Genomic DNA, 8,955 nt, shown 5'->3' with positions numbered 1-8,955 from the left:
ATACCTTCACCCCCCAAAGACATTCTTACCTTACTGCTCTTCACACTTATTCAGGAGCCTAATGTTATATGCCCAAAGGCTCACCTTATTCACATGCCTCTTATCTTTCCCCACCTGCTTTATTCAACCATGCATTCACAAAGCATTTATTTAGTGTCTAGTCAAGTTCAGTTCTAGGCTATCAGGATGCAGCAAAAAAACAAAAACATTTCTGAATTGGTAAGATAAATGAAAGATTAAATACATATATACATATACTCACGCATATACACATGCATATATACACATACATACAAAACATATAAGGTAGTGATGAATTCTATGGAGAAAAATTAAACAGAGAAAGGGGTATAGAAAATATCTCTTAAGAGATTTTATCTAGGCCAAAAAGGGAAATTCTCTGATGACATTTGAGCAGAAATCTGAAAGAAGGGAGGGAGAGAGCCATGTAAATATTGAACAAAAAGCATATTCCACAGAAAGCATAGCAAGTGCAAAAGCTCTAAGGCAAGAATGTATTTGGAACTTTTAAGAACTAGCAGTCAGTGTGGCTGAAACAAGTACTAATAGGTGATCATCAGAAGATAACATCAGAGATTTCAAAAACCAGATTTTACATAACCTTTTATGTCATGATGAACACCAAATTATTCAAAGTGAAGAAGACAGCTACCAAAGAGTTTTGTGCAAAGGAGTGACATCATCTGACTTATGTTTCTAGCTGCTGGGCAGAGAAAGGCAGACCAATCTAGAAAATGACTGCAACAGTCCAGATTATGATACGGTAGATTGGAAAAATGTGGTAGCAGTGTAGATGGATGAGAAGTAGTGAGATTCTGGTTCTAAGTAAATTTGAAAGGCTTAAACCAACAGGATTTGCTATTGATTTGGATATGGGATATAAGATCAAAAAGCAGTTTAGGTGCTGGAGCTGGAGCTCACTAGTGGAGCACTTGCCTAGCATGTGTGTGGCACTGGGTTCAATCCTCAGCACCACATTAAAAATAATTAATTAATTAATGGTTTTGTATCTATCTACAACTAAATTTTTTTTTAAATGGGCTTGTTTCTTTTAAAAAAAATAATTCAGGATGACAGACAGAGTCACAACTTATTGTAACAGAAACCCACCAGCAGAAATCTCCAAAGAAACAATGCCAGAATAGGAAAACCTACACTGTAATTGATAAATTACTAGAGATTCCATGTAGACAAGTTCAAGAGTTAAAACTCCAGGGGGGATCCAATCATAAGAGGACTACCACATTTTGGTGAGTTTTACCTATAGGAGTTCTGTAAGGTCCTCATAGTGAATTTGTTCAAACAAAAATTCTCTTTTGGTTTCAGCAGGGGAGAAGAAAAGGAACTATTTTTGAAATAAGCCAAAAACATTCTGTCCTTAACAAAGCCTGCCCTTTGGAGAAACTATCTTACCAGACCCTGACCTGCTAAGATTTTATTAGAATCTAATCCACGTAGGGGAAAGGAAATGCCCAGCTAGCCATCTGGTCTAGCCTAAAGGTGGGCCAGGGAAGACTGAGAAGCACTAATAAAGTTCACAGACCAGGGACACAGGCTCACTAAAAGTCTGAGATTGGGCCAGTTGCAATGGCACACACCTTGTAATCCCATTTACTCGGGAAAGAGGCCGAAGCAGGGGGATGGCAAGTTCAAAACCAGCTCCAACATTGGTGAGACCCTTTCTCAAAAATAAAAAATAAAAAATGGGTAGGGGCTATAGCTTAGTGGTAAACATGGTACCCTGAGATTCAATCCCCAGTACCAGGAAAAATAAAATTTGATTCATGCCACAGCATGGATGAATCCCAAAGACATTATGCCACAGCATGGATGAACCCCAGAGACATTATACTAAGTGAAATAAACTACCTGGGGATGTAGCTCAGTTATATAACACACCTCTGTGTTCAATCCCAGTACACCAACCCCCTCCCCCCAAAAAAAAGGAGTAAAATGTCAGGATAGCACTTTCCTAAGTATAGAAAACAAGTCATTTTTCTCATTTTGACACAAAAAGACAAATACTGTATGCTTCCACTTATATGAGGTACCTAGAATAGTCAAATACATAAAGTAGAACAATGGTTGTCAGGGGGGAATGGGTACAAAGATTTAGTATGAGATGACAAAAAAATTCTAGAGATGGATAATAGAGATGAATGCACAATAATATGAATGTACTCAATGCCAATGAATATGGGTGTAAAACTGTTTATGTGGTCAGTTATATGAAATGTAAATTTTACCAAAATAAAAAGTAAAAGAAGTACATAATGATCTGAAAAATTAAAAAGATACAAACAATCCAGCTTAGAAAGCTCTTTGCTAAAATTATTATCCTAAATATTCTACTTTTTTAATTCTACTTTAAGTGAAACTTAAAGCATATGCATCAACAAAGGAATAACTGAATAAACTATGACACATCTAAGTTTTGAAATATTATCTCACTTAAAAGTTGTGAAAGTATACTAGTCATGTTGTAGTTTAACTATTTATAATATGATCTCATTTTTAAGCAAAATGATTCCCTAAAGTACATGTCACAAATGAATGTTCAGGCATGAGTATGTGAGTAAAGAAAACAATAGGATATACACAAGAATTATTATAAAAGCAATTTTTGGGTGAGTGAGTTCTGGAAGTAGAAGATAGCAAAAATAAACAAGCATAAAGAAAATAAGATCATACTAGTATAAAGAAACACAAATGATATGGTTTCATGAATGTAACATGTACTGGCATTTAAAAATAGAGCTGGGCATGGTGGCACATGCCTATAATCCCAGTAACTCGGAGGTTGAGGCAGGAGGATTCAAGTTCGAGGCTAGCCTCAGCAACTTTCCAAGACCCTGTCTCAAAATAAAAAATATCTGGGTATGTAGCTCAATGATAAAGCATCCCTTTGGGTTCAATTCCAGTATCAAAAATAAAAACAACAACAACAAAAAAAGAGTAGAATGTCAGAACAATCCATTACTAAGTATAGAAAACAAGTCATTTTTCTCATCTTGATGCAAGGCTACAACTATGCATGGTAGCTGGCCTTCTAGAACCATTCATTCAATTCATATTATGGGATGTAAGAGGGTATTGTTATCAAACAACTATGATTTTAACTGGTGGGTTTAACAGGGGATTGAATCCATGGGCTCTACCTCTGAGGTATACCCTAGCCCATGATTATGATTTTATAAGAGATGAAATATCACCAATCTAGGCACTTAAATCTAGAGCTTTATGTCCCCCTGACCCCAGCCCCATTGCCAATAAATGAACCAAAATCCAACATTCCATTCAATGCATATGGGCCAAACTGATATAGTTCTCAATGGAAATATTTTATTTATACAGTATTATTAATAATAACTGCATTGAATACTTAATAATAACTAAGTACTCTACCTCAGATTTTAATACTTTTTCCATTATTATTATTACTATTATTTTCAAGTGAGGAAACAAATATTAGATGTGTTAAGTAACTTGTCCATAGTCAAAAAGCAAAACCAAGATATATTTAATAGAAAACTCATGCTCAGCTCAGAAAGTTACATTTTCTAGAAACTAACTAACTGTTGGATAACTACCTAGATTACTTCATTTAACCAACCCAAAATCACTGTGAGAAAAGTATTATTAGACCTATTTTTGAATTAAGAAACTAAAGCTCAAGTAAGATTTCACAGTTTCTAAGATCACAGAGCCCAAAGCAGATCTGGAATTACACCTGGGTCCATCTGACTCCAAAGCTCATGACTTGTTCAAGATACCACCCTTCCTTTCCTACTTATCCTCTGTGGATTTTGTGACTTCAATAAAAGCAAGGGCTATAAAAGAACCATTTGTTGCATCATTTATAAAACCTTGGCTGAAATAGTTGTCTATAATTTAAATTACTCAGTGTTTCTGTCATAAAAATTCAAATAATAAATTTTCTTTTAGATTTCAATGCCAAAAGAAGTTACTTTCCTCAACATAAATCATATCAACCATTTGTTCACTTGTGCTAACTTCTATGATGTTGATAAACATGGAGTCACAGGGTCCTTCCTCTGGAAGAGTGTAACAGACATAATATAATGCACCATAAATAACCATAATATAAGGAAAAAGTAATACACATCTCTAATTAAAACAACAAAATATACAATCCATTATATTTCCTTTTGCTTTAGTTGTTGAAGTTGAGAGCTAAATTTAATGTTTAAGTACAGTAATCATTTCACCTCAGATTCTTATAGGAGAGAATTTTATCTGCGTTTTCAACCATACAGTTTTGTTTGTAAATGTCCTATTGTACATACATCCTATCTCAAGCTATCTCAAATACTTTTGTGGAAATAGGTAGAGTACATTAAATAAACAAGACAGACTAGACTAATAATACAAACTGAATCCACAGAATGCAAACTTCTTCTATGACATCCTGAGCTAATTTTATCTTTACCCAGCACAGCAGAGACTTTCAGGGTTTATTGGAGGGTCAAATGAAACGAAATGTTAAAAGTATTCTGAAATCTGGGATTCTAGAAATGCATGTGATTGGAAACTTTATTTCTACTCTCTATTTTCCACAGACATTAAACAAATTCTTAAAACCACACTGGATTTATATTTAGAATGTATAAGTTGGGAAAATGACAAGGGAAAATGGGATATGGCTGGGTAAATGGTGTTTTGAAAGGCCAATGCAATGCAAATAATGTGAGTTTTGTATAGTGTCTTTGTTTCTATAGCTTTGGGGGAGGTGGTGAAGAGCACTAGGCTAACAAAAGTGGTGGCTTAGAAGCACTACCATTACTCTGTCCTTTTCACATCCTGTGCATGGTAATTTGCTAGTGCCTCAGCAATGATATCTGCCAAATCTTTAAGTGCCCTATGATGCATATCATTGGGCCCTGCTGATTTAAACACATTCAACTTTTTAAAGTAATGCTGGACCTTGATTCTCTAGTCAGTTTTGGCTTCCCTCCCACCCATTCAGATTTTCTAGACAAAAAGGGATCCTGTTATGTCAAAAGTAGCAGTTTTGATGAACATAAAATAGCACAGAAAGACTTATAAATATACCTACTATTACCTTTCCTCTTTAATAAAGATCTAACTTTTTTGTTTTCTTCCACTGGTAATACAACAGATCGTTAGGCTTTCAATTGGGATCTGTACTTCAAACATGGAAATTCAGAATAAAGTGGCAATAAAGGGAAAAAGGAATGAGCAAGTGGAAGGATATGTAACATATTACCTTTGGTCCCTTTTTCTCTTTGATCCTGTTCCTTCCACTTCAAGTCAAGGAATGGCTAGGGAGCCAAGGTAGTACAAAAATAATATGGTGCTATAAAGAGAATAATAAATAGAATTGACCCTTTTTAATCACTAAGCTGTAAGACCTGAAAAAAAATCAATCACTGAATCATTTTTTCACTTATAAAGAAATTAAGCTAGATTTTTACCTCTTCCAGATAAAAAAAATTCAATGAATTCAAAATCAAAGTTACAAAAAAATGCAATGATACCCTAAGTTTCCCACAGTCCCTTCTATCCAATGGAAACTGCCCTCCCTGAACTGCCTTTCCCTCACACCCCAAATTAAAATTTTAATTCCTGTTCACAATCTGATTAAGATCAATTCACACAGGTCTGAATGAGACTTCGTATCACAGGGCATTCGCATTTTCTAAAGAGCTGGTTAAACCATATGCATTTATAATGAACAGAACTTGATGGTAGGTATGAGTCAGCAGGAGAGAAGAAAGGATAGGTATCTGAGCAGCCTCCCAATGGCCAACACTTAGGAACCACTTCTCCTATCTTCTTGTTCCTCAAATATACTTCCAACTCTAATTCCCACAAAGCATAACATACAAACAGCAATAAATGTCCTCCAAATTCTTATTTGGCTCTTTATTGTCTCCTTTTGAACTGGCTCCTATTTCTACCCTCACCTTCAAAGAGGTAGGTAGTATTCCAGGACCCAATGGTATATCAGCCATACATTCCCCATCTTAGTCTGAAAGCACACACACACGTTCCCCATCTTAGTCTTAAAGCACACACACACACACACACACACACACACAATCAGTGGGAGGATAGGGGAAGAAGGAAGCACATGAAAATGGAAATAAAAGGGAATATCTGGAATTATTACTTTTTAAGATTTAGTAAGAGGAAGATATAACAAAAACAACAAAAAATAATGAATGAAATGGAAAGCATGGAGTCAGCGCTAATTAAAACAATAGACTATGAAAATCAGAAAACCAAAATGCAGCCTGGAAATAGATGGGGATTTCTGTATTGTTTTGGATCTTCTTTTAATTTTTTAATGATATACAGTGAAGAATGGAAAAAGGAGCAGAGCTGGAGGATAATAAAGGTGGAAGTGGACGTGGCAAAGAAAATAAAACGGAAAAAAGATGGGACTGGAGATACATATCCCCAGTGCTTGCCTAGCTCACCTAAGACCTAGGTTTGATCCCGACACTGCTTTAAAAAAAAAATGATGGGCAGTAAGGCAATCAGAAAAACAGAAAACTGAGAAAAAGGATTAAGAATGTAGAGCAATAAGAGAATATATAATCCAATCAAGAGAAAATATAAAGAATTTCATGAAGATGGTACAGAAATGGGAATGGATTTATATAAAAGAAGAAACAGAAGAAATCAAGAATGATAGAGAACAGCGAAGATAAGAGTACCAGGAATCAGAGCCAGCTGGGTTACAAACCAGCAGCATGTGTCTTTTTGTTTTGCTTTTTGTTTCTTTTAAATAGGAACACAAAGTGGTGAGAGATCTTGAAAAAGAACAGCACCATCTGGGGCATGTTTTGCTTGGCCTTTTAATGTACTACAGGAAACAGAACCCCAAAAAAGGGAATGTGGGTGGTAAGGGGGGTGTGGCAAATATGACAGAAACAGGAAGCAATAGAAAAATGAGTTCAGCGGGTAGCCAGCTAAAGGACACAGGTGGCAAGCACTTGGTTTCAGGATATACTAGCATGCAGCAGGCAAGAGAATTTCATAAAGCAAAGAAAATGTGACAAACACACCAAGAGTCAATCATGGATTAATTTCATGTAAAAAACTTAAACTGAATACAGACCTTTGGTACCTCTTCTTTCACCCCATTATCTATCCTATCTAACAGAAGTCCAGGCTTTTTTTTTTTTTATTAATCTTTCCAATGTATCTCCTTCTCTACCTCTTCCCTGAAATAGTGCTAGGCACTGCAGAGGATTGCAAACTTTGAGTGAGCTGGCTCTATCATCTGGCGCTCCCAAATGAAAAGAGGAGGCAAACACATTAATTATAATATGCCTTCCTTATAAAGTTTGCCAAGTATAGGGAATCTCTCCTGGAACTGAACTCTTTTTCTCTCATGGCACCTAACATTTTCCACTTTATGTTACAGTCACCCTGTCTAGACTACAAATCTTTTTAAGGATCAGGATTTTTTTTCTGAGTCATTTTTGTATTTAATAGAATCTAGTATAATGTCTTACATAAAATATGTATGCAGTGGTGCTATGAGAGGGGAACAAAGTGCTGTGATTTCTGAGTAACTAGGAATTTTGGAATCTTGTGGAGAAGTCACAATTTGGCAAAAATCTTAAACAAGAAAAGACTAAAATGAACAGAATAGGGTCACCCCAGAGCAAAGAACGAACATAAAACAGACTCAGTAAAGAAATAATAGCCAGTCACTCAGTGACAGGACAATAGCTGAAAAGAGAGAGGAGATGTGATTGGCTACAATGTGAACCAAAGGAAGACAAACTAGGCTGAAACACTGGGTTTAATATGAAATGTAAAAATATTGAAGTACAAGCAAATCTGCAGTTAAGAAAAGTTCTCTGGCTATAGCATTCTGGGGGTAAAGAAGATGAAATGATGAAGTCTGAGGAAAACTTCAGAAAAGAAGTGATATTTGAGCTGGGTCTCATAGGGTGGCAAGAAGCTTCTTTGAGAAAGGGCTTTACAGAAAGTGAAATAAAACGAAAAGTGGTATAAAAAAATGGACACCATAGATTCTGGAACTAGTGGGAATTCTGGAGTGAATGGAGAACAGGGTATTTAGAGGAAAAGAGAATATCAAAAGATACATTTAAGCTTTATTATGAGGGATATTACAGTTTGTTTGATTACAAATTTCATATTAAGGGGGGCAGAAATTCCCCTTATTGCCTATACAGAGTTATATCATCAAAGAACGTGTGATTCACCAATTATTCATGATGATAGTGTCAATGTCCCTGTTCACATGTTCAATGAGTCACTGCCTTCAAGTACTCAGTAGCTCCACTTCAGAACATTTGGCTGCTATGCTTAAGAGAACCATTTATAGTTGTCACTGACCAGATCTCACAGATCAGAATCCCAGAATTTTTTTAACAAAATGTTAAATCCAGAATAGCAAAATTGTCGTTCTCACTTTTCAAACATAGAGGACTACTTAACTGGGAAATAAAAGACAGAACATTCATTTACAAGGTGGATTATTTCAAATTGTTAGATTGGAACAAACCACATAACAGTAAATTTTTTTGGGTATCGCAAATTTAATGACAAATCTACATCTGTGAACTCATGATATTGGAAGGAGTACATTTCTATTTCAAAAAAATATTCATTGTGCCTTTCCTCCCAACTACACACCATCACTCATCACAAGCCTGAATCAAGTGCTTTAAATAACACTTTCAATAATGTGAACTACGTTCTTGTTACACTTTGCTATAACTTCCTGTGTCTTTGACATATTCAAGAAGTGAAACTCATGCATAGCATGTTTATATTATTCCCTCCTTAGCAAAAGCTCACAGACAATGTCAGGTCTGGAGAGATAAGAGCTGCTTCCAGGACATGAATTCTCATGAGGATTAGGCAACCACCATCTGGGGCTCCAGAGTTTATCTGCAGCAGCTGCCT

General features: G+C 35.7%; 1 protein-coding gene across 2 annotated transcripts in view; it reads right to left on the bottom strand.

The window, feature by feature from the left end:
- The window catches only part of ZCCHC7 (zinc finger CCHC-type containing 7), a 230,835-nt gene that overhangs the window by 147,585 nt on the left and 74,295 nt on the right, over nt 1-8,955 (bottom strand). The window lies entirely within an intron of this gene.

Source organism: Sciurus vulgaris (assembly GCF_902686455.1).
Source record: "Sciurus vulgaris genome assembly, chromosome: 15".
Taxonomy (NCBI): Eukaryota; Metazoa; Chordata; class Mammalia; order Rodentia; family Sciuridae; genus Sciurus; species Sciurus vulgaris.
The sequence above is the reverse complement of the archived record's forward strand: the minus strand, read 5'-3'. Positions and strand labels throughout refer to the sequence as shown.